The 27,383-nt window shown below is 44.1% G+C and overlaps 1 protein-coding gene across 3 annotated transcripts in view; it reads left to right on the top strand.

Moving 5' to 3' along the window:
- The window catches only part of Palm2akap2 (PALM2 and AKAP2 fusion), a 456,764-nt gene that overhangs the window by 97,464 nt on the left and 331,917 nt on the right, over nt 1-27,383 (top strand). The window lies entirely within an intron of this gene.

Below are 27,383 nucleotides of genomic sequence, written 5' to 3'. Positions count from 1 at the left end.
ATATATATATATATATATATATATATATATATATATATATATATATATATATATAGTTTTCATATATATGTATTCTAAAAATTGAGTTTTTGAGAACTTGCAATTTTATAAAATACTTTCATTATAAAAGTTCAAATATTAGGTAATCTTGTAGAATAGATGTAGGACCATTTTGCTCTTGTCTAGAATGGAGCATATGATCTCCATCTTAGTCTGACAGATATCTGCTGGAAGCCAATTCCATGCAAGGCTCAGTGCTGAGCATTGTAACCAGAATGTAGGAACTGAGAGGTGAGTAAGTCTTGATTCCCTGTTCCCAAGGAGCTCAGAAGCAAAATGGACCTGTTTTCATCTTTCAATGTTTTGGAGTCTTGGTTAGTATCAAAGGTCTCCATGTTAGAGAACAAGGGCTTTAATTCCTGGCTGGCCTTTGCCATTTTAGAGGCTAAACAGCTCCAGGCTGGTAAACATCACCAACACTACTTTATTGCTCCCAAAAGTGAAAATTGTACCCTTCAAGTTGCATGAGTGCAGGAGTGGTGATTTCTGGGTGGCCAAAATTGAAAAGGTCAGAAATCAAGATTATAGGTAAACCCCTAGAGGGTTATACTTAAGGACAGAAAGATAAGGAGCTGAAAAACCTGCATGGTCGGGCTGGGGATGTGGCTCAAGCGGTAGCACGCTCTCCTGGCATGCATGCGGCCCGGGTTCGATCCTCAGCACCACATACAAACAAAGATGTTGTGTCCGCCAAGAACTGAAAAATAAATATTAAAAAATTCTCTCTCTCTCTCTCTCTTTAAAAAAAAAAAACCTGCATGAAATAGGAAATGCCAATAAAAGACCTGTAGCTTCTCAAACTCAAGAGAAGGCTGTTCACAAAAATGTTCCCTGGTCGAGGAATGGTCCCTAGAGGAAGAAGGAGGAGGGAGAAGAGAAGGAGGAGGAGGAGGAGGAGGAGGAGAAGTATAGTGTGTGTGTGTGTGTGTGTGTGTGTGTGTGTAGCATTCATATAGTTCTGCAAAAGTAATGTAAAGAAAGTAGAAGTTCTACCATGTTGTAAAAGGAAAAATTACACAGTACCAAGTAGGGTACCTGAATGAGAATGGCCAAGGTGACTGGCCAAGAAAGACAAACTCTTTTGCTTTCTACACTCCAGGCTGTGTCCTGGAATGTGTATACGTGCACCCCAGAAAGCTAGCCTGAATGAATTAATCGCCTGGGCTAGATGAAAGGAAGTGTTTGAACCTGGAATAATCTAGAATGTGGGTCTTTTCTAAAGGTGTCAATGGCTACCAGGATCCAACCAACTGTTGATATGCAGAATGTCTTCAATGTTGGCAACTGAATTGAGGCCTTCTTTTTTGAGACGTAGTGTGGCCCAGACAAAACAGCCACTAATTTGCAATCCGTGTTCTAGAGTATTAGTCCTATCTATATGTTTTCCATTGAGGATCTAAAACAACAAGTGCAATCTAAGACAAGTTTCCACCAAAGAAACTCTGGACAGAAGCCAGAGACTTCTACCTCCTGGCCCTTCCCCAACCTCACTTCTGGCTTCCTCGGCAAACTGTGTAATCCACTCAAGGTGCGGTGTTCCTGTGTGTCTTTCAAAATAAACCAGGATCTAGCCAGGCAACCCTGGGTTTTTGCTGGCAGTTCATGGGCTTTCAAATGTTTCTCTCTCGGTACTGCACTCAGAAAATGTCTAAACAGAGGGGGGACCTGTGGAGAGCTGGGCATAAAACAAGGATATCCTGGGTTCTGCGTCTTCACTAATATCCATGGGGGGAAAACCACTTTAATAATAAATTATTCAAATGCGTATTCATTCTCAAAGCATTTTAAGGATGTTTACATTGAAACCAGATGCCGGCTGCACAGACCAGGGGGGCCCCCATTTCTGTTGATTTTACAGCTTGACTGCTCCTTGAGTTTTCTCAGTAGGGTCTTTGTTTCACTCACAAGTAGAAAGAATGTTCCTTTTGTTTGCTTTTCTTGGCCATCAGGGCTGACCAGCCTCTGGAGGGAACCCCAGCACTTTGGCGAGCACCCCTTAGGCTTCGCTCCTGAAAGTGACATGTGCCCAGGATGGGTGACCATTTCTGAGGCACTGGGTGCCTGGGCTTTTGCGAGCTCTTTTTACCTCCATGTGGTTGGGATTTTGCAGTAGCTTGAGCAACAGTTAGCTAATGCTCCTAAATAGAGGCGTTGAAGCACTTCAGGAAACCCATCTCAGAGCAAGGTGAGGCAAGGATTTCTAGGGAATTTCTGGGCTTTCAAAAATGTCATCTGAACCCAAGGTTTTATTTCTAAACTGAGCTGAATCCAGAGCTGGAAGACTCACTTGTTCAAACGCCTGCAGCTATTGGCCTGAGGGAGTATGTGCAGGATGCCCTTGATCTTGGCTGGCGGTTGAACCTGTAACAAGAATCAGAAAGGAGAACCATCTAAGTCTAGGAGAAAGTAAAAGGCAGAAAGACAACCGAGCAAAACTTTTCTGCTCACACTTTCATTTGGCCTGGTTGGTCCTTTCATTTATTCAAAGGAGGTTTATGGAGTGCCTACCATGTTCTGTCAGGCTCTTTGCCGAGTACTGTGAGTACAGGAGCACATATCTCCTGATGGCGTGACAGAAGATTCTAGAAGAGTATAATGTGGAAAGTGATATGCGGAGAACACATAAGAGAACTGGAAACTAGAGAAAGGCATTCACCGTAGACGAGACAGACAGAATTGAGAGAAGACTTTGGGACCAATATGGAACCTCAAGTGACCACGAGTGAGAATTAGCCGGGCCACAGCTGGTCAAACTTCGATGCGTTTAGCAATCCTTTAGGAATCTTGATTTATTGACGATTCTGACCCAGGAGGTCTAAGGTAGTGCCTGAGAATTGGCATTTCTAAGGAGCTCCCTTGTGACACCATGGGTCTTAGTATTGAGGAGATAAGTGATGAGATAAAGCGCCCCCCCAGCCCCCCAAGGAAAACCTTCCGGGCAAAGGAATGGTGTGTCAGGAAACGTGGAGGTCCAGGAGCACTTAGGAACAGGCAGGAAACCTCAAAAAAGAGGGGGAATGTCACAAGATGAACTTGCTACTAGAAGCAGTCAGATCACCAGGGGCCTTGATGGCAGTGCTGAGGGCTGGGGGTTTCCCCCCAAGGGCAAGAGGAAACCCCAGAAGAGTTCTAAGCAAAGGAATGACCAGAACCACTTCACTGGAGAAAGGTCACCCTGACTGCAGTGTGACAGATGGGCTTGGGGCAGGACATCCATTGCAGGGCAATGGTATCTATCCACTTGAGAAAAGATAAGGTCCAGAACCCTAGCAGCACTGTGGGTAGACAGCAAAAGCCACCAAGCTTGGAGGGTGACAGTGATGGCATCACAACGTGGAGACGATCAAGGGAGGGAGAGGCGAGCTGAAGACCTGCCTGAAGTTCACCCATCCTCCATCCCATACTTCCACAGAGTAATGATGGGTGAACCAAGATGCCACTTGGAGTTTCCAAGATAAAACATGAGAGCCAAGATTTGCACCCAGGACTCCTTGACTCACAGCCCATGTTCTTTTGCCATACCTTCTGCTTCTCAGAGGGCTTAACTCAAAGCCACAGAAGAGAAAGTAGGACGTCTTCATTTCAAATTCAGCCATGGAGACCCTGCTGGCTGCAACAAGGCTTGGGTGAGAGCAGGCTCCAGAGTACAGGAGGACCTGAGCTATGCATGTTATAGGTGCTCCCAAAGCATTCAGCTTCTGCTCTCACAGATGGAGAGGGGAAGAGGGGAGGCCCTTCTTCCCTCAGTTTGTCCAGAGTCTTCCTTTTCCCCCTTCCAAAAACATATTAGATAAATAAGGCCCTATTATTTGGAGACCATTTGTGACAAAACATGAATTTCTGCTTCTTGGTGCTTTCTGTGAGTTTCTGGAGGTGTCTGCATTGAGGATCTGGCTGAAGCAAGCCAAGTCTGCAGTTTCTAACATGTTTCAAACTGCTTTGAAGGGTTGGGGTGTGGCTCAGTGGTAGAGCATTTGCCTAGCATGCCCAAGGCCCTGGTTTCAATCCCCAGCACCACAAAGAAAAAAGCCAACCCTGCTTCATGAATTTCTCAGATGTATTTTGGATGTTTTTCTATAAATGATGGGAACTTTGATCTGCATACACCAAAGTCATTTAAAGTTAATTCACCAAGGCATGTGGAAGTCTTTCCCATGCCTTATTAAATGATGAAAGTTCATCCAGATCGCAGGGTCTTCAAATGATGCAACATCATTGAGTCTTTAACTTTTCAAAAGTCTAAGATAGTATTTTTTTCTGATTTCAAAAATAATACCAAAAATATAAAACCATGTATAACTTTAAAAAACCAATTTAAAAAAAATATTTATTATTTTTTACTTATAGTTGGACACAATACCTTTATTTATTTATTTATTTATTTTTATGTACTGCTAAGGATCAAACCCAGGGCTTCGCATGTGCTAGGCAAGCACTCTACTGCTGAGCCACAACCCCAGCCCTAAAAAGAACCAGTTTAAAAAAGATTACTGTGTATACTTATACCACTAAAAAAAAAAAAAAATACAAGTTTAGGGTGGAAATTTCAAAGAAGAGTACAGAAAAGACAAAAGAAGTAAAAAAGTACTATTATAATTTCACAGCCATGGTGCAGCCACTATCAACACAGTGACATGTACCCGTTCATCTTGTGGTTTACTCATGTTGACATGCTTATCTTTTCAATGATTGATATCATACTCTTCATACCGATCATTCACTTACAGTATGTGTAAATGTTTTCTCTTGATCTTTTTAAATTAGATTTTATTGGAATATCAAGTATAAAACACATGACGTAAGAGATGATGCAGAAAGGATATCTTCCAAGATATGAAAAACAGCTTGGACTGTAATTTACAAAACTAGGGCCAGTTAGGCTACTACTTCTCTAAATACATTAAAATGAATTAGGGACAGAGCAGAACAATGATCTAGGTACGTGTATTAGCCCATTTTTTTCATTATTACAATGAAACATCTGAGTCAGGCTAACTTGATTTATTTACTTTTTAAATAGGGCTATTTGGCTCCTAGTTTTGGGTGCTATAAGTCCAAACAGCTTGGTGCTGGCTCTGACCCCATCTTAGTGCCGCCACAGTGGGCATGTATGTGGGGGAAGAGATCACAACAGGAAGCCAGAGACTGACCCAGGTTCCACAAGACGTTCCAAGGGCACATCCCACTTGCCTGTGAACCTTTCAACACTCGACCTCCTAAAATTCTCACTTCCCAACACCACAACCCATGGAACTTTGGGCCTTAGTAATATTCTTCAAATAAGTCTGGTGTCTGGTCTACTACAAATCCCATAGCAGAGTCCAGGAGCTGAGAATTGAAAGGACTTTGAGAAATCATCATATTTCAGCTCTCCTCATCCCCATTTTCCCTTCCTTCCATCTTTCCCTCCTCCTTTCCCTTTCCTATGGTGGTAAGAATACTGTGGATGGCCACCTTCTGGTGTGTTCTCACATGACTGAGTATAGACAGAGGAACTAAGCTCTCTGGCGTGTCTTCCTTTCAGGACACTAACCCCACCAGGATAGCACTACCTTCATGATCTAAATACTGCCCCCAATGCCCCGTCTCATTCAGGATTGGGATTTAAACTTGTGAATTTGTGGGGGACACCAACATTCCATCCATAGCATCATCTTCATAAACGGCACCACCATGCCACCCCAAACCTAGACCTTACCCCTGACTCTTATCCCTCTTGTTCCATGGGAATCCCTTCTGCCTCTCCTGTCAAAGCCAGTGCCCCTCAGCACCCACACCTCCACCACCTTCACCCTGCAGCTGCACAAATCCACCAGCCTCCTCACTCTTCCTTCCCCTGCCTCCAGTCCCCACTCCCAGGTGCACAGCAGCCAGGAGCATCTTTAAAATGTAAACCAGTTAATGTGTCTTCTCTTCTCACCCTTCCAATGGCTTCTCATCCAGAAAAATGCAAACTCCCAATCAAGACCAAGGCTCTTTATAATTGGCCCTGCCAACTTTTATCCCTCACCTCTCACACTTCCCCTCCATTCATGTTGCTCTGGCCACAGTGGTCTTCAGGCTCCTCCTCCAAGATGCCGAGCGCATTCTGCCCAGGCTCTTGGTCTGGTTGTTCCCTCCGTCTTCCCCCAGATCTTTGCATGGCTGGCCTCCTCACACCATTCAGACCTTTGCTTGTCATTAGAAGACTTAACTTCTAACTGAGCTGAATCCAGAGCCACATAAAGAGCTGGAAGACTCATTTGTTCAAACGCCTGCAGCTATTGGCCTGAGGGAGTGTGTGCAGGATGCCCTTGATCTTGACTGGCGGTTGAACCTGTAACAAGAATCAGAAAGGAGAACCATCTAAGTCTAGGAGAAAGTAAAAGGCAGAAAGACAACCTAGCAAAACTTTTCTGCTCACACTTTCATTTGGCCTGGTTGGTCCTTTCATTTATTCAAGGGAGGTTTACTGAATGCCTACCATGTTCTGTCAGGCTCTATGCTAACCCTGAAAATATCATCCAGCCCCCACATCCACTCCTGAATATCCCCTTACTATGCTTTACTTTTCTGTAAAGTCCTCATGCAAACATTCATTATTTATTTATTTTTCTATAAAGAGAGCCCCACTCGAATGAAAACTTCACGAGCACTTCAATCCACAATTTGCTGAACCCATGACAAATTGCAGCACCATCTTTGATCACATTAGCATTTCATCAGGAGCCTCAGGCTGATGTGAATTTCTCACTACTGCAGACAACGCCTGGATGACCTTCTCAGACACGAATCCTTGCATCCTGAAATCAGTTTCTTTAGCTATTCCTAAATACAGAATCACCTACATCAATGGGTATTTATTACATGTCAGGTTGCACCACCAAATAGACCCTCAAAAGCTTGTACTGATTTATATCCACACTCATACCAATAGGCTATGGGACAGTGTAGAATCACTTCTGAAATCTGGTCAAAAGAGATGATAGTCAACACAACAGCATCACATGATTGCATCTTTGAATACCTGTGCAATGAACGTTTCCCTCATGTCTGCTTGCCATATGTATGTAGGATTTTTAATGCGGGGGATTGGACCCAGGGCCTTGCACATGCTAAGTATGCACCACATATATTTATTTTTATGAGTTGGTGATTGGACCCTTCATCTACTATTAATCTTCATTTTTTCTTGTTAATTTGTAAGGATTTATGCAGTTGATCTGTTACACATAGATGTTGTAGATATGTTTTTCTAATTTGTTATTTGCTTTCTAATTTTGATTGTGGTACTATTTCTTTGACAGACATTTTAACTGGTTTTGGACCAATTTTATCTATTTGTTTTTTTTAATATATCCTGTTTTTTATTATACTTACAAAAATCTCTTTCATCATGAAATTAAATAGTCACTATTTATGCTTAGCTCTCCAATGCACATGGAATGTAATCTGAGTGTTGATGGTGGGACATGAATCCCGAATGTAGTAAATTTGTCCCAAAGGTGAGCCATATCTTTTACAAATTTTAGTGGATTTTCCATCATTTTGCCACAAATTGAAATTTCGACTTTCATCACACACTAATTGCTTTGAACCATTTGAGATTGTTTCAGACCTGGTTAGCCTTGGGTAATTTTGAGCACCTTTAAATTTTTTAAACATTTCAGAGCAAAGGATACTATATAAGAATGCCATACTGTAGGTCCTTTTTTCACAACCCATGAATACTTTAATATATAATAAACTTGCTTAAAATAAAAAGACTTTGATCTGGTGCCTTTCCCACATCGTAAAGTAACCATTGATTCTCAGTGCTAACAGTCTCTTATGGTCAGAAAGTTCTTTGTGAAAACCTAAAGGCAAAGAAAGAAGGAGGACAACGCCACATAGAAATTCAAATAGTGCCCTGCACAACTCCAAGTAGTGTCTGTCATGTAGCAAGTTATATAAATGGGCCTTTGAGTTTTATATTCTACTGTCTATACAGTTGTAGGTAGTGATACTGAAAAGATGATCCCTGTTCTCATCCCCACTCAACTCTTGAAAAAAACACCACAGAGCCTACAAGATCTTTGAGATCACTTCATCATTTTATAGAAAAGCATGCCAAGGCCCATAAAAAAAAAAAGAATGGACTTGTCTATGGTCACAAAACTTAGTGATAGAACAGGAATAGATTCCAGACTTTTCTTCCTTTGCATGATTTAGTTCTTTTGTTTTTGGTTTATTTAAGATTTCTATTTATTTCTGAGTAGGTAGCATATTCACATTGCTCGAATTTCAAAAGACAAAAGATCACAGACTCACAAAAGTATCCCACTCATTACCCCCTCATCCCTCTAAAATCCCTATAAGTAAACCCTAATGCCAGTTCCTGACACCTCTTTCCAGAGAGCATCCATACATAGTCAAGAAAACAGGAATCAGTCCCCCTATTTTGCCCTTAACGCTAACAGACTGTACACTCATCTGCATTTCAACTCTTGATTTCTAATATAACCTGATGATTATTCCTTATCAGCAGGTGAAGAGTTCTCTCAGCCTCTCTTACTGTAAGTGAAGCATATTCTACAGAATGGTATAAACAGCTCATTTAACTCTATTGAGGGACATTAATCTGCTATCACAAACAGTACTACAGTACACAGTGTACTCACATCGTTTTGCATACAGGTGACCTGTAAGAAAAGTCTCGTGTAAGTGGGATTGCTGGGTCAAAATCATTGTGCATTTGTAAACCTACTGGACACTGCCAATGGTCTCCACAAGGGGTGTCCCAAGGGTACCTGACTGTCGTACACCCTCACTAACACCATGTTCACAAATGTGGTCCACTTTGCCCATCTGTACAGTGTAGTTTCCATTTGTCTTCCTCTTAGTGTGGGTGAGTTTAAGCACCTTTTCCTGCGTTAAAGGTCATCTATGGTTTCTCTTCTGGGTTTCTACTAGCCCATTCCTTTGCTTACTTTTTTTTATTGGAGTGCTGGCCTTTTGTCTTACCACTTCATAGAAAAAAGAAGAAATTCTCACTGGTTGTATTAAAGTGGAACATCTTTTCATGTATTTGAGAGCCCCTGTGTTTTCTCCTCTGAACTCTGTGTTCTTTGGGGAGTTGTTAGAGATCTTTTTCTTCTCAGTTCGTCAAGTCATTTTTGAATGATAGAACCTGGATCCTTGGGCCCCTACTCCTAATCTCCCACACTGAAGTGTGTTATATTCTCTAATGACATTGCACTTTCTTTTATTTCATAGAATGGAAGAATATTTCATAAGTGTATATGTAAAAACTAATCAATTTTCTAAACACCACCAGTTCAGAAAACCTGGCCTTCACACTGCGGTCACTCACTCATTCAAGACGAAAGATAATGCGAATCATGTAATCCCTGGCAAATGCATCATTATATAAGAACTTTTAGAATTAAAAAAAATGATCAAACCTGTAACAAATTTTGCAAACAATTTATAAACAGTTCTTGATTTCCCTGGATGGATGTTTCTCTTGCCTCTGAATTCCCACAGAAGCTTGTGCCTGTCTTAGGGGGCTTATCAATGTCTGTCTTTTGTTCTAGTTAGTTACACACATGAGTATTCCTAAGAGCGCTGTTGATTTGCTGTACTGATCATAGATTTTTTCCAAAAGGAAACTTCAAAGGTCCCAAACCAGTCTTTTTCTTAAGAATTACTGAGGTATAATTTACATACAGTAAAATCCACCCTTGTCAAGTGTGTAGGTCAATGAGTTCTGACAAATGCATATATAGGTGTGTAATCACCTCCCAAATCAACACACAGAACATTTCCCGTCACCACACAGTGTTCTCTTGGTCCTTTGTTTGTCCATCTCCGCTCTCCACCATTAGCCCCTGCCAATCACTGATCTGATTTCTGTCCCAGCGGTTTTGCCTTTTGCAGAATGACTTATAAAATGCGTCATGCATTCTGTAGCTTTTTGCATCTATTTTTACTCTCAAGCCACAGTACTTTGCAATTAAACCCAGGGGAAATAATTTACTCGTGGCTCTGTGGAATGTATGCTGGGTAGACTTGCTCACCAAAATCATGCCAGTGGTTAGACAGCGAGTGGAGGAAGGGGAGGGAGGACAGAAACTGAGGCAGAAATAGAAGAAAACCTTAACATTTATTATAACATTCTTTTCTCTTTACAAATTGTTATATTCTCTCTGCCACAGAGGACAATGAGGTTCATGTTGTTTAAATGGCTTATCCTCAGACAGACCCAACTCTGATTTGAAGGACTTTGTTCTGTGGACTTTTTTAGGCTCCCTCTTTCCCGAAGTCTAGTGAGGGGGCATTAAGGAAAACACCTGTACACTCATGAAAGAAGTGGTCTCTTTCTCACTCACCCTGTAAACCGGAAATTAACACAAAAGATTGTTAAAGGGATCAACAAGAGAGGCATCTTTTCTTTTGGTCCTTCCAAGACAAATGCATTTCATTTTCCTTCCCAATACCTCACTGGGAACATCTCAACTCTCACATTTTTCTTATTTTCCTTTTTTTTTTTACACAAATTATTTTTGAATTCCTGTGATTTTTGTAATAGAACATGTTATTCCAACACATGCCACACAAAAAAAAAAAAAAACTGTGAATGAGTTCCACCTACCTCCTTTTGGACTGTCATTTGAATGGATAGTATAGGTCAGGTTCATTCAAGACCACTCTGGAGGCAGTATTCTGTTCGCCATTTCTTCCTGTGTTCCCTGTGTAGACCACAGGAGTAAGAATCAACATTAAGTAAAGGAACTAAATGAGAATGCCTAGGAACAATTTTAAGAAATATTTTATGTCTTGGGTCTGTTTGGATATAAAATAAGCTAAATATACAACAGTACTAAAATGAATGGAAACTCTAGTCTTATGGCATTTTAGAATGTCAATAAATCAATAAGGTTACATGGCAAATTTCTTTCCCAATAATGTTATTGCTTTTCTACAAACAATCTGAGCGTTTGAAGGAAGATGGTTAGGAATGATGATAGTAGGCATCACTTTATAGGATGTTGTGAAATGAGACCCAAGAACCAAGATAAAATAGTGTGAAAGAAATCATATTCTATCATATAAACCCAGGTACTTCCCAAAAGAGGTTTCCAGAGTATTCCAGGTCTGTGGGACGTTTATCCTTTGAATTTCTCATGATTCCTTTTTATAATTATGTCTCTGAAAATGGTTCCTTTTTTGACAATGAACTTTGGGCCATGGAAGGAGAGTGGCATCTGGATTGTAAGTGTAAGTTTCTTTCTTTTTTTTTTTTTTTGAATTTAAAATATTTACCTATTTAATATTCTGGAAATTTGTAATAAAATTTCTTCCTAAAGTATAAAAAAGTTCTGTTTAATACTGGATGTGTGGAACAGTATTTATACTCACCTTTAATCAATTTATGGTGCTCACTGGCAAATATGCTACCCCAGACCCACAGAGGGATTGCAGGAACTGCCAAGTCTTAAAAGAGCTGTGTCTCATCACAGAGCAGTAATAGACAGACGCGGCTTTAGCAGGGCAAACCAGGACAGAAAAGGCCCTAAATCATCACAAAGGGGCAAAAATGACCTTTGTGTGGTTTTTGTTTAGTTTGTTGTGCTTTGAGAGAATCACACATTTTCAAAGAAGAAAGAGGAAGACAACACAGAGGAAGTGACCTGTTTTCCTACCAGCCAGGGACAGGGGCAGGGAGAGGACAGGGATGCCAAGGGCAGGAACCAGAGTGAATGTTAGGATTTTAGGTCCAGAAACATTTGAGTATTGGAGAAAGATCAAAGATGGAACAGTGTGCAACCTGCACAGGACCATGGTCAGAACAAGGCCCCTTGGGCCCCAGGGGACACAGAAGCCAAGAGAGAATAGAGTGGAGTGCTGTTCAGACAAGGGAAGGCCACCTCAAGGACAGACTTGTGGAGAGAAGAGGGTTCCTTGTAAAGCAGGTTCCGAGTGTGGCTTGAGGGCTGACATCTAGCACGCCTCAGGGTCAGCATGGCATAGAAAACAAAGGCTGGTGGGTCTCAGGAGGGCAAAGGCACCTTGCAAGCTTGAAATCCAGAAGGCTAGACTTCTCCTGTCTACCCTGCAGGTGCCCAGTTAACAGCAATGTCCTATTAATTCTACCACCTGCTCAAACCTGCACCTTCTTCTCCATCACAGGTCTGATGATAGAGTCTGGAGTAGGCACCACCGGTCTCCTTGCCTGTTGCCCCGTGTAGAACCCTGCTCTGCCTCCTACCTGTTTTGTAATCCTGGGGGAAAATACTCTTCCTCCCATGCCTCAATTTTCTCATCTGAAATATGGAAGTGATAATTCTGCACCCTCCTGAGGACCTGTCAGGGATGGTAAACAAGCTAACACGCATGCAACACTCACACGTGTACAGTGCTCCATGTCATGGGTATGTCCATTTCCTAGGACTGTCATAATAAACCACCACAAACTGCGGGACTTCAAACAATGGAAATGTACTCTCTCATTGCTCTGGAAGCCAGAAGTCTAAAATTAAGGACTCAACAGGGTTGGTTCCTTCTGGAATCACTGAGACTCTGTTCCGCGCTTTCCTCCTGCCTTTTGCTGGCTGCTGGGGTCCTTGGCATTCCTTGGCCTGTAGACATAGTTCTCCAGTCCCTCCTCCTCTCCCCATGTGGCCTTCTCTCCAGGTCTGTGTGTCTCCAATCTCTATTTCCTTTCTCTTATAAGGAGACCAGTCATTGGATTTAGGGTCCACCCTAAATTTTGGGGGGAAAAAAATCTCATTTTAAAATCCTTAGTTTATATCTGCAGATCCTTATCTCCAAATTAGGTTGTATTCACAGGTCCTGGGGTTAGGAATTGGACTTATCTTTTGGGGACCCACTATCTAACTCATAACAGCTGTCATGATTATTTCCCACCTCCACCCCCCAACTGTCATGATTTTTTATTTTATTTTATTTTATTTTTTGTGGTGCTGGGGATTGAACCGAGAGCCTTGTGCACTCTACCAGCTGAGCTCTGTCCCCAGCCCTGTCATGATTATTTTTGATTCAAGATCTTACTGTCTCTGACTGTGCAGTTAAAACAGGCTCCCTGCGCAGAGTCAGCCCTTAGCCACTCATTCTCAGTAAAGTAGCCCCAGTGATCTTTCCAAAATGACCCCCTGCTTCCCTCCTTCAGTGCTTCCCAGCACCCACAGAACAGGTGGCAGCTGAACGAGGCTGTGATCTGGGGCCAGCCTCCCCTTCACAGTGCCATTCCCCACACCCCTCCACCTCACACATCTTTCTCCCAAGCAGGATGGCTTCCAGTGCCCCCGACACACAGCATGCTTCCCTGCCACCTGGCCTTTGCACAGCCGGCTCCTTCTGCCTGATCACATTCCCCCACCACCACTGAAGGCCTGCGCATTCTTGGAGATTCAGTTCTTATTTCATTTCCTTCCTAGACACCCCCAGGAGCTCCTCCACACCCAAGAATTGGCTTTCCCCTCTATACACCTACAGCATTTTGGACTCATCCCTGTCGCCAAATTGTGCCCATTTCCTTAAAGGTCTGTTAATGTTTGGGTTGCTCCTTGAAGGCTGTGCCTTTTTCAACTCTGTATCTCCAGTGCTGGTGAAGTAATGGAAGGTCTTGAATGATGAGGGAATTGGTTGATGGGTGGGCGGGTGGATGGATGGAATGAGATGGGATGGATGGATGGAAGAGAGGTGGGGGATGGGGGAGTAGATGGGTCTATAGTTGAATAATAAGTGGAAAGAAGATGATTCAGAGTCAGGGATCCTGTGGAACCACAAAGTGAAGGCCGGACAAAAGCTGGAGTCGTCTGTGGTTAGATAAACTGACCAGTTATTACTGAGGAGGGAATGTGGCTGCTCAGAATTCCTATCTGTAGAGCACAAAGTAGTTCAGCCATGCATCCAAACAGTCCCAGATGCGATGCCCACAGTAACTTGGAAGAACTCGCTATTGCTCTCCAGGCTACATTCTGCTTCAGTAGGTCCAGGGTGGGCCCCTAAAGACCCACTGGATTTAGATTCCATCCTAAATTTGGAAAAAATCTCACTTGAAGATCCTTAGTGTCTATTTGCAGATCCTCATCTCTGTCCACAGACCACAATGGGAGCAGCCAGGCTTTTGGGGGTTCTGGCGTGAGGAAGACCCACAGGCCCAAGAGACACAAACCACAGCTGGGTCAGGAGCTTGGTGTCCACGCAGTGACTGATGGAGGCCTGTGGTTCCTGTGACGCACGGGCTTGTCTCACACCTAGTGCCACTCTCTGCCTGGAAGCTCCTCCAGGCCCTCGATGAACGGTCACACCCTGGGAGGAGATGCAGGCAGGCGCCCTGACTTCCTGTTAAGATTTGTCAAGTGTCCATCCATCTCGTCCCGGGAGTCCTTTCAGAAAGCACACTTAGCACTTAGCTCTTCAGAAGTGGGGCTCAGGGTCACCATTTTTGCCCATAAAAGGGCCATTTGTGTTTCAAAATGTGGAGTCGATGACCCTGCCAAGTGAGAACAGCTTTGTCGGCCTGGTTTTTGGCACAAATGACTTGAGTGTTTTCCAAACACCATTAAATGCCAAAGCCCCTGGCTTCCATTTGGTCCAGGTGTAGCAGCTCAGAGTCCCACAGCCAAACAGGGTGAGGGAGGGGGTGGAATATGAGAGCAGCCAACAGATGTCCGGCTATTCCTTCCCGGAGGCGGATCTGCATCTTCTTGCAAACTTGTGGTGATTTCCCCCAAGCAGCCTTCCCCGACGGTCAAGCCGGTCAAGCCATAAGCAAAGGCCCTCCCTCGCTGCCCGGGCCTAGAGTGTGGACTTGACCTCATCACAAGATCACCCTCAAGGCAGAGCTGTCAGGGGGTTTCATGCCTCATCCTTTAAAGAGCTGCTCACAAAGGCTCTGGCTTTCCACATAGTGGACTTGTCCTTTAGGGTTTCATTTCATATTTTTAATTCCTAAAGTCTAGAACAACACTGCTTCATTTTAAAATCCACACATGGATTAGTTATCATCCTCATCACCAGAATAATAAGAGCCAGCCCAGATCCTCTTGTGGATCAAGTGGACGTTGTTATTAGCCTCAGTTTACCCAGGATGACATTGAGGAATGAGAGGTTAATAAGAGGGAGGCCAGTTTTGGACCCAGAGCTTTCTGGCACCAGCACCTTTGGCCACTGCTGATTGCTGTTAACTAGCTCTGTGAGAGTGACCGTACCTGCCAGTACCAATGTGCCATGGGCTTTACATGGCTTACCTCCTTCTACCCCCCAAATGCTCTTAAAGACAACACTATTAACTCCATTTTCTGATGGAGAGAACCAATGTGAGAGAAGTGACGTAATGTCCCTGAGTTTCTGCTCCATCTCAGAGCTGCGGTGTGAATCCCTCTCTGATTCTGTGGCTTCCTCAGTGGACTTTGGCTCTGTGCCCGGCTGTTCCTCTCCTCCAACCAGCGTGGAGGGTCTGTCTGCCTGCTCATCCCATTGGCACACACCCGGCCTGTGCCCACTGTGACACTCCTCCCTGGAAGTCCTTTTTACCATGGAAAGTAACAATCAGGTTCCAGGGTGAGCATCTGTGGGGCCATTTTTCTGTCTACCACTACCATAGAAGTCCAGGGGTGGCACATGAATCCTGAAGGATCCTTCAGCAGGTGTCCCCGCTCACACCTTCTTCCCTTCCTCATCCCTGTCAGCCACAGGGTTGTAAATACATCCCTTCACAGCTCACTTGGCCAAGGCTAACCTCCCAAGGCCTCTGTTGGTCCAGCTTCTCCCCGGCCTTCTCCTTGTTCCCTCTGCCCCTGCCACACTGGCCTCCTTGCTGCTCACACTAAGCTGAGCACAGTCTCATCCCAAAGTCTGGCCTCTCAGCCTGGAAAACTTCCCTGGATATTTGCATAACTCTGTGGCTCACTCCATTCAAGTCTCTGGCGGAAAGTCATTTCCTCCTTCCATACCCAACCCAGCACCCCATGCCGCCTCTTAGTGGGCTTGGTTTTCTGTAGAACGTTCCTGCAGTTATTGTGGAGATCTCCCTATTTTTAGTTGTCTCTCTCTCTGTCTTAAGTGCAAAATGATGGCTCATCTCCAGCACAAGAGACAATGCTTCTTTCAAAGCACGAGCCCAAAGCGTGTGCCAGAATGGGAGAGGGAAGGAAAGGAGGAAGGAGGGAGCAAGGTGGGGAGGAAAAAGGGGGAACAGAGGAGGGAAGGAGGAAGGAAGACGAGAAATGAAGGAAGGCATTAAGGAAGAAGTTGGCTCAGTTGACTGTCCTTTTTGTGGTTGTTATCTGAGCCCTCATCCCTTAGAAAAGATCATATTCTAAGTACTTCAAAGGAAAAGGAATCACTTTTACCTTTTCTAGGTGCATTTTTTAATGATATTTCTTAATGCTCTCCGTATTTAAATAGTCTCACAAAGGCCCATCCTTCAAACAAGTTCTCATCAGTTGCCATTGTACCTAACACTTAGAAACTCTGTGACTAGAGGTTCTCTGTGCCTCAGTTTCCTTCTCTGTAACTGAAGGTAATAATACTGTCACCCTCATAGGGCTGTTACGAAGCTTACCTAAGGTGCTTATGAAGCACTTAGAATGGATTCAGGGACCCTAGAAAGCACCATCTGCTTATTAAATTACAAAACATTTATACAAATTCAAACTATTATCTCTGATCCTCGCTTCAAAACTTCATTCGGGAAGACACTGGCAAACTTTCAGACTTTTACTTGAGCCTGTTTTTCTCTTTCATATCATAACTCATGGGAATACTAGTTTTGTACTCCTTATTAATATAAAATAGCAAATATGTTCTCCACTCATCAGTGGTGATATTCCTACCAAACAAATGTTTTCTCTGTAGGCTAGGGCTCTTACCGTGTTTTTTTAAATAGAGATTATCAGATTTAGGATTTTATTTGCTCAGCAGGCAAGTGTGAAATCTTGAGACCGCTCTGAAGTCCGTGGGTGCTGTGGGGGGCAGGGGGGCTGAAACCAGATTCTCATTTGTCGCTTGCCTCATTGGGTCACCACGATGGAAGTGCTCAGGCCCCTAGCTCCCTCGCCCCCTCATTAATGACACGCCTGCTCCATTTGTTTTGGCTTGAACCAACCTAACAGCATTTTTAATTCAGCGACAGACTGTTTTCCTTGGAAGCTACAGAATTCAATGGTTTTGGATCCAGCTCAGATTCTGGCTCGAAGTTCCCAACTGGAAGTAAAATGACTTCTGCAGTCGGGGACGAAGCTGGACAGGCCTTTGGAAACAGGGTCTAGGGTGTTGGAGGATTTTGTAGTGGTGCCTAATGAGGCAGGACCCGATGCTGTTTGAGGGTGATGTGGACAAATCTAGCTGATGAGTCTGTTTCAACACTGTGCTGGGATTATTTGTTTTAAATGTTTCAAGTACAGGGTCTTAATAATTGGTTTTGCTTTTGTTGCTACCTGGAATAGAAGCAATTTCAAGCTCACCCTGGGAGGCAAGGATGAATTGGAAGGACACCTACTGGATATAGATGCAAGGTGGGGGAGACTGAGAAAAGTCACCCTCCAGGACTAAAGGGTGGGTAGACACTGAGTCACAGGAAGCCCTACTTGGGAGGAAGACAGTGGAGGTAGCTTAAGCCAGGGAAGGATTCGCTGTTGCTGGCATCTTTGCTCTGCCAGCAGCTGGGCGTGGGAACTAGGGAAGGGCAGCCCTTGGAGTGCAGAGGATGAATGGGAATCTCAAACAGTCATTGGCTGGCTAGATCTGGGGCTGCAGGAGTTTCTCACAATTCTGTCATTCTTGCATTAACAACCAAGGTGAGCTTCCTAGCTCATGGAGATCAATCCTGTCTCTTGTCACTCAGTTTTTCTGATGCTCAAAGTTCCAGAACAGAGACTTTTATTTTATTTTTTTTTAACCAAAGATTCATGGGTCTTCTAAGAATACTCTTGGAAGACTTCAAGGAATTCCTGAAACCCCCCAAATTATATACAGAATGCTATACGCATGTGTATTGGCTGTGGAAAGGAGTCCATCATTTTACCAGATTTTCAAAAGGATTTTGTAACCTACCTTCTCCCCAGAGCTCAGAATCACTATTCTTGGATGGTAGCAAAAATCCACACAGCAGAACACTTTGAACTTTTGACTTTTTCAGTCTTTCCTGATGAATGCAGGATTTGGCATAGCCTACACATTGCAAAAAGGTTTGCACAGCATCAAAAGACCTTGGATTGCAGCCTCTGAAGGTGAGAGGCGATGAACAGGTTAGCAGGAGTCATGAGCAGTCATGAGCAATGCTGGTCTAGGCTGGAGGGCCACATTGGGGACATGGGGGCATCCCTAGTGCTGGACCAAACTTGCCACTCAGGAGCTTCCTCTGGAACATTGGCACACCTACATGGATACCTATCCAGAGTGACACAGATATCGATCAACAAATAATATTATGTGCATAATTATGAAATAGAATTTGTTGAGCACCTGCCATATGCCAGGAGCTTTGGGTACATTGCCTCATTTGTCACAAAAATCTTATGAAATGGATACAATTATCCTTTCCATTTACAGAGAGAGTAACTTAAACTAAGAGAAGCCACATGAATTGCTCAGAGTCATGGAGTGGGTGGAAATGGCCGTGCTTCCTCCCAGCCTGCGGAGCTTCATCACATACAAGCAGCCATCATGGGGACAGGGAGCCCTCCTTCAAGGCTATGGATTTCTGCTTTTTTGAGTTAACTGAGAGAATGACAAGCCAAGCAATCAGTTTGCAAGTCACACAGGACGCTAGGAATTGGGAGGGACAACCACTTTTCCTTCCCTGGGGAGACAGGCCTACCCCGAGGGGGTGGGATTTCTGGAACTCTGTGAAGTTAACAAGAGGAGACTTGGAAAGTTCCAGAGGGAGGGGGAGGCTGCATTCCAGGCATAGCTCATGGTATGAGAAATCACCAAATTTGGAGTGGGACAAACAGATGAGGAAGGTGTCAAGTTCTCTAGGGAGGAGTAGAGGGTGCTGGAGGCCAATTATAGAGTAAAGCTCTAGCAAGATGCTGAGGCAACTTAGCGGAGCCTGAAACAAAGGAGAGCCATCCCACAACCCTAGGAGCCCTCCCCCATCCTAACAAAGGGATGGGAATTTCATACAGCTGATGGGGACTGAGTCCCAGATAGAAATCAACTGCCTGTTCCATAGGGAGGTCTTCAACTCCTTCAGAGAATTCTCTGGTCACAGGAGAGGCTGCATCAATTGCCATGACTTTCCATTTGCAAAGATAACATAACAAGGATTGGCTTTAGGGTGAGTGAGAGGGAGAGGCAATAACTCTAGGGGAGGAAGGGAGACCCTGAAAGACCAAGAGAAGGCACATGAGTGCCAGCAGGGCACCACCAACCATCCTCCATCCAGCTGTGGGTACGCAGCACTTAATCCCACCAGAAGAGTGGAACGTGGCCACCGCCCTCTCCTCCGCCCCACCCCTAGGAGCTGCCCCAACAGAGACACAATGGCTGTGACACCCTAATAGGAAGCCAGCTCAATTCTGTACCAGCAGTGGCCCTGCCAGCCGCTCTTCTCTCCATGGCGACAGACACTGCTGTCACCAGGGAGCTGATGAGCTGCTGAGTCTCCATTTCCCAAAGGCTTGGGCCAGACCTGGGAGCTCAGGGGAGTCAGGGAACCGCTTCCTCTAATCCACAGCTCTGAAAGAGCGCCTGCTCACACCCTTCCCAGAAAGAAGGGTACACACGCAGCTTGGTGAGAGCATCCTTCCATGTGGGGCCAGCGCAGGATCCCTGCTTGGAGCCTCCAGACTGGCTACCTTCCCTGTGGGCTCCCACGCCTTCCGGGGAGCCCCACCGAGCTCCTGGCTTCCTGCCTAAGCGTCTACTGTTGTCCCACCTCCTCAACTATGCCTTCCCCTCTGCTGGGATAAATTTAGCTCTGAATGAATGCAGAAAGCACACATGGAAGCAAACACAGACCAAACAATCTTCAAATATAGGTTTGGCACACACACAGCTGACCCAAAAAAGATCCAAGCCTTCCCATTTCCTTATCTTTTGCTCTTCTCTCCTTCTCCCTTCTCATCCTTGGATGGCTCTCCCCTTTTCAGCATCTACTTAAGCTAATTAAATGTGTAGATCACAATGTGAGGCTGTTTACCTTCAGAAACCTTGGAGTAGAAATCCTTGGGGGACTAAGGAAAATCAAGGCGTCAAGGAAAGCCCTTGGGGGCTCTGGTCATTTTCATTGCTGGTTTGATTCTCTTAGAAACCCATCTGTAAGTCAGAAGCACCTTTTGTCTTATACACATGGCACAGGATTTTCTCCTGGTGGGCTGAGCCCGTGGAGTCCCACAAACATGCCCGCCACCCCCCTCCACTTATCATATCCCTAAGTCCCTAAATTTAAAGCCTTGTCTTTCATGATAGCCTTTCATAATCAGAACACTTATTTATTAAAACACTCTCATTCCTGAGCTCCTTTATTTCTAACAAGAATCCTGTTGGGGTAACTAGCAAACTCTATTCCACACAGAAAAACCTATCTCTGAGTCACAAATAAGAAAGTTCAGCTCAGAGCAGTAAAATGACTTTTCTGAGGTCACAAAGCAAGTGGCAGAGTTAGAATTAGGACCTAGAATTGAGCCTTTTGTCTTGTGTTCTTTTTATTGGACCTTGAACTACTTTGGGGAAAGGCAACTTGTCTGAAGAGCCCCAGCTGAAGTAGGGGTGGGGGGTTACACATGAGGAAGGAGCAAATTTTGAGACTGGCCGGCTGTCACCTCTTAGGGAAACAGACTTGGTTTTGCCAGGATATGGAGGGTCGGCAGGGGGTGAGCATATGAGGTCCAGAGCACTGGATTTCAAAGGGCATCAGGAGGGCACGGCTTTCCCGATCTCTTTATTCATTCCTCAGCCAGCAGGGTGGACAGGATTTAGTTGATAGGCCACCATCGCACCACTGCCAGCCCCACAGGAAATCTCCCTCTTGTCAGCAGTGCTGACTGGCAGAATGTGCCTGGCATTATCGAGTCACGGCGAACAATGAAAGTGTCGATGGCCACACTACAGAAAGGGATTCCACGCTGACGGGGCACATTGTGGTCATTGTACTAAGGCAAACTAGAATGGCCCGTAAGCTCTCCGAGAAGCCAGTGACCCAACCATGTCTGCTGGCATCACCAGGCTGGGGTGGAACCTAGCCTTCCCACAGACTTTTCTGGTTTGTAGCTGATTCATGCATGAGCCTAGAATCAACTCTACCACAGAGCACTTTCAATAACTAGGCAAGTAATGCTTTTCCTGATGCTCAAAGGTAAGTTTTTCTTTCCATCTGCTAGGACTTATCTGTCTCCTCTTAAGAAATTATAATTATTAAATTATTATTTATTATTAAGAAATTATAATTATTAAATTATTATGTATTAAATTATTAAATAATCCTCCATAAAATAAGATTGTAGGTGTCTGTGAATCATGAAAATGACACAGAGTAGAATCCTTCCCTTAAAAAGATGCAAAACCCCCCACAAGAAACAACACAATAGAAATAACCTGCAATGCTGGGCATGGTGGTGCACACCTGCAATCCCAGCGGCTCCGGCTCAGGAGGCTGAGGCAGGAGGATCTGAGTTCAAAGCCAGCTTCAGCAAGGCGAGGCGCTAAGCAACTCAGTGAGACCCTGTCTGTAAATAAAATGCAAAATAGGGCTGGGGATGTGGGTCAGTGGTCGAGTGCTCCTGAATTCAATCCCTTGTACCAAAAAAGAAAGAAAGGAAGAAAGAAATACCTACTAACATGGGGTATTTTAAGAATATTAACAGCTCACTACTTTAAAAAAAAAAAAAGACTACATCAAAAGGTGGATAAATCAAGCCATTTACTTAATTTGGTCTATGGCACTTATAATGAAGCAACAATTGCCTCAAGTAATTCGCATCCACTGTGGCCAATCACAAGCACTTTGCATCTGTTTTCCTTATTCTCATAATATCCTCTCAGGGGGCCGAGATTTTAATCTGTCTTCAGAGCTCATGTCATTTCTGTGTCACAACCACCTCCCATGTCCTGATTCCACTTTTCAAAACTTTTATCATGAACAAAATTATTCTGAACCAACATTCAACTAACATAGTATTGTCCCCAGGAGCCTCTGATATAACAACCCAGTGAGACTGGACATAACGTTTTTTTATTTCTGTTTATAACTGAGAGAACTGCAGTTCTGATCTATCGTGTGATTTGTCCAGGGCATCACCACAAAAGTAAATGTGGAACCATCTCGAAAAATCCAGCTGCGACGCCGGAACACTCTTCCACCACCGTGATCCCTCCTGCAACTCACATCAATCAAGTGACATTGAGACAGCAACCAAGGGGAAAGTTAACCTACTGAAATGCTAATGTTCATTTCTAGCCAGATTTCCAGTCACTCATTTTGAATCACTATGTAGAGACCTTAGTCAACATGTACCTTAAGCAACATACAGACTAATTTATTTCCCATGCTGGTATTCTACTTTCTAACTCCTTTCTCTATCTCCTTGCTCCACGGGGACTCCCTATATGGATGTGTTATTGGAATCCCATAGAGAAAAACAGCACATACTTGAAATCCCATCAACTTCTCCAAAGATCTAGTAACCACGTGAGCCAAGAAGACCCCAGGCACTGTTCTCCTTCTTTAGAGACTGTATATTATCAAACAATTCCAAGCAAAAGATAGCTGATAAAAACTTTTTTGGGGACTCTGGCATTCCTTTCAAAAATCACTTTTTTCAAAGAAAAGCTTCACACGCTTACCTACCATTCCATATTACATTAAATTTTACTCCTGTAATGGGCCTTGGTGAGTCATTTTCCTCTTGGTTTGCTGAGCTCCTGTTTCTCCCACAAGGGAATAAATTCTGATCATTTTGTGGTTCCCAAAGGGCTCATGTCCTAAAATAGATTCTGAAATTTTTATTAATGAAACATTTATTTTGCATATCTACCATTCTGTATTCTCTCCATATAATGCTTTACAACATAGCATCCATCAGAAAAACCATTAAACTGCTTGAATGGTGCTTACATGCAACACAATTTAATATCCCTGCAAGAACTAGTGATTTGTGACGCATATTATTCACCATGGTCGTGTATCATTCCAGATTTTAATGTTTGGAGGGCAGATGGTAACCAATATAGTGGTGAGACTAGATTGACTCCTTTGGAATACCAGTCCATAGCCTAACGTCTAGTATGGACTAACTACAAAATAAGTTTATTAAAGAAATGGCAAAATGTGAGGTATAAATGTCTGTGTTTGTAATGGATTCAATGATTTTACAATGTTAAAATTTAGAGATTTGAAGGGAGAAAGGTTGGAAGAGGAAATATTTTCCCTCTACCCCTTGGCTAAGCCTTGGCCACTCTTTTTGTAGGTCTTCTGGTTTCACTTAGGGTTCTTAATCACAAGCAACAGAAATGGATTCTAGTTGGTAGTAGCAGAAAAGGAATGACTCATGCTGTACTCTGTAGCTCACAGAATAGAGGGGAAGTCTGAAGGAGGAGGCTTGGGCAATGGGCAAGACCAAAGGTAAGCCACCAGCCTGAAATCAAGTGACATTGCAAAGTCAACCAAGGGAAAAGCCATCCTCCTGGGATACTTACTAGTGCATTTATAGAAAGAATCCTCTAAAATACTGTCTTCCAGTTTCTTGCTAGCTCTTGTGCCTAACCGAGCCCAAGTTGCACACCATGCCATACCCTCCAGGGGCACTGGGGAAACGAGTACCTGGCATTTCCCAGCTTTTATGATATAAGGTGTGGCTCTGTCTCTCACTATGGCTTGTAATGTGAGAACTCCCCAAAGGTGGGGAGGGATTCACAAGTTGGGAAGCCAAAAAAAGATCTGCGTTTGCTACACTTCCTAACTGGCCCAGAAAATGGCACCCAGCATTCTGCATTTTCCTCTCTTCTTTGACTTCTTGTCACACCTGCAGCGACCAGCTCAATGCTGAATAAACACAACTGTTGCTTATCATCTGTCTCAGACACTTTGAAATCACCAAGGAAGTACCCACCATCACAAATCTTTGGTCTATTCCTAGTAAATTCCATAAGTACAATGATTCCAAAGCCATCCTCTAACCCTCACTGTACCCCGTAGAATTTAATTCTGTGCATGTATTCAGGAAAGTCTAACACAAACTTCTGGTTAAGAACCATGTTTTAATTTTCCCCATTTCTCCCAGCTCCTTTATAAGCCATGTCTATTTTCTGAAGGCCCAGCCTGACCATTATCAGTGTCAACCAATGACCCTTCCTTCAAAGTCAACTAAGGGAAAAGCCATCCTACTGGAATACTGGGAAAACCAAGGCAACAGATGTAAATCCACTCAGTGGCTCTCTCCTGAGACTTCAACTGGAAATTCTTGTCTTTACCCATTCCATCCCTGTGCCCTGCTTCATTCTTCTTCCTTTCCAAGGCTAAACAGCCCGTGATACTAACCTAGATGCCTTCTGGTCTAATCCAAGACTTTGCCTAACGCTTGTTTTCCCTTTTGACTGATTTTGGCCTTACTTCTGTGTTATCTAATACCTTTTGACCGCACCCTATATCACTTTAGTCTCTAGCTTGACCTAAAATCCTTCAGCTAGGCTCTGCTTCCCAAAGACTACCTTCCTATTGTCATCTTCGTCTTTCACAAAAATCTGAAAGGAGGAGTCTGTACTCTCTCTTCTTCCCCTTCTCTCCTAAGTGTTTCCAGGCCTACCCTCTGGACCCGCTGCTCTCCAATGTCACCCTGGCTTCCTGATTTCTGGAGCCAGTGGGTTCCTCTTAGTCTGCACCCTCCTTGGCCTCTTAGAAGCATGTGACTCTGTTGAAATCCCCTGTCCTCCTGCTGTGGCTTTTGGTGCAAATCCCTCCTGATTTTTCCTCCTGCTTCTCAGGTGATCCTTTATCAATCTCCTTTGCTGGACTTTGTGCTCTTCTCTGTTTTCTCATCCTGCCCATTCTCATTTCTTCAGCTATAATTGTGAAGTGACTGGCACTTAGATACATGGCCCAAGCCTGGTTCTTCTATTCTGAAGTCCAGATCTTTCCAACAGTGCTGCAATCCCGCTGCAGCAAAATAACCGAGGGGTGACGAGCAACTTGTGTACATTGATACAGCAGGAGTGGAAGCCGTTTATTGTAGGACAGGAGCAGTATTTATACATTCCACACCAGCTTATCTAATTAGCATAAACTAGATACATCAGTCAACCAATCAGGAATCTCCACACTTAATGGCTCGCTTTTGTTACTTCTCAAACCACTCCCTCTGGCATTTTGCCAGGCACCATCCAGACTTGTTTACGAACTCTAACATTCCCCTGGCAAAATGCCAGGTGTTATTTTGACTTGTTTACAGACTCTAACACAACAGATCACATCTAAAGGGTGCCCAGACCCTTTTCCTTCCCATCTCCCTTTCCATCCCATCTTTTAAAAATTTATTGAGGCTAAATATACATGATATAAAATTTACTATTTTCTCCATTTTTAAGTGTACAGTTTAGCAGTATTAAGTACATTCACATCATGTGCCCCATCATTCCTTTTTGATGCCTATAGAGCTGAGGGGGAAAGGACCATTTCTTGTTTGTTTCTTCCTGGGGCCTGCCACACCTCCCTGTCACTGGCGACCCTGGTGTTTAATGGCTAAGAACATAGGCTCTGGGAGTTCTGCTCAGAGTTTGAATCCCACATCTATGACCCTGGCTGAGGTTCCAGCCTCAGAGTGGCCTCACTTCTGCATCTTGGTATTCTCTGCTTTTGTTTGTTATACATTCTCCTGAAATAACAGCTTTGTTTATTTGTGAGGAACTCCCTGCCACAAATAACTTGTCCTGCAAGGGCTCAGGCTGGAAACAAAGAGAAAATGCAACATTTGAAGAAACTTACCCAGAAAGTACAAGTTCCTGATACATTGGAGCAGGATGTCACACTTTGGCATTAGCTTAGATTTATGACACAAACAGCTCCACCAACACACTTTATGAAGAAGAGAAAACAATCCCTCATTTAAAATGCTTAGGTGAGGGCTTTCATCCTCAGATCTCCCAGTGATTGCTCATCAAGTGACAGTTAAAAATCTCTGAAAGTTGAAAGGGCGATTCATTTGAAATGGAAAGAATTTGCCCAGAAAACAGATGATTGGGGGCTGAAATTTCATGTGCATATCTTCTAAAATGCTTTCTTAACTGCTGCACTTATAGAATCATATGGATCCAAAGAGGCCATGTTGGTTTTTTTTTTCTTCTTCTTCTTCTTCACAGTATTTATTTCATTCTATAGGGGAAAGTTTTCTTATGAATGTTGGGGATTCTAGCAAGTCCTTACTGATTGTTGAGAGGCATTTTGTTTGCTTTCAGCTTTTCTTTCTTTTTTTTTTTAGTTGTAAATAGACACAATATCTTTATTTATTTATTTTTAGGTGGTGCTGAGGATTGAACCCAATGCCTCACACGTGCAAGGCAAGTGCTTTACCACTGAGCTACAGCCCCAGGCCTGCATTTATTTCTTTTATGGATCAAGTCTTATCCATCCCCATAATCACCCCAGGAAATGTCACAAAAGACTCACTTTAGTATAGAAGACCCTCAAAGGTTACCAATACAGAATGTCCCAGGATAATAATAAAAGCAGATTTCTGTAACGCCTTTTACAATATACTTTATTCCTTTGTAAGGATACTTCTTTGAGGTAATTCTGGGATCCTCCATGTTTTTTCCAGATGAGAAAACTGAGGTTCAGAGTGGTTAAGTGAGTTGCCCAAGCTTTCACAGCTGTCAAACTGCCCAACCCAGCCTAGCCAGCACTCCAGGACTGCAAACTCTCTGCTTAAGCCACATTTGACCTCACCAGAAGGGTAACTGGACCATTTGGAGATATACCCTGCCCTCAGCTGACTAGATGCTTGAGGACCCTGCCATCTACAGCATGTGGGCGAGGCAGCTCTTCCCTGTTGGATACTTCCCAGCAAGGAGCCCAAGCATCTGGCGTGAGCCAGAAGGCGCCCAGAATACTCGGCGGCCGCAGCCCGCACGTAAGGGCACGTGCTGGGGCCCCGCATTCTGCCAGAGTCCCTTCCACTGGCGTCTGCTCAGCGGAGGCGCCACCTTGGTGGGCTGCGGCCCCAGCGCGCGCGTATCCACCGAGTCGCGAGCCGTGCGCCCTGGAGGCTGGTGGAGCGGCGCGTCCCAGGTGCCCAATTTCGCGCGCGTCGCCTATTCGCGTCCTAGGGACCCTCCGCGGCGGCTGTCCCGGCTTCTACTCGTAGAGTGGTCGGCGTCTCTCAAGGCACACAGGGGATTGG

This window comes from Marmota marmota, unplaced genomic scaffold (assembly GCF_001458135.2).
Source record: "Marmota marmota marmota unplaced genomic scaffold, marMar, whole genome shotgun sequence".
Classification (NCBI taxonomy): Eukaryota; Metazoa; Chordata; class Mammalia; order Rodentia; family Sciuridae; genus Marmota; species Marmota marmota.
The sequence above is the reverse complement of the archived record's forward strand: the minus strand, read 5'-3'. Positions and strand labels throughout refer to the sequence as shown.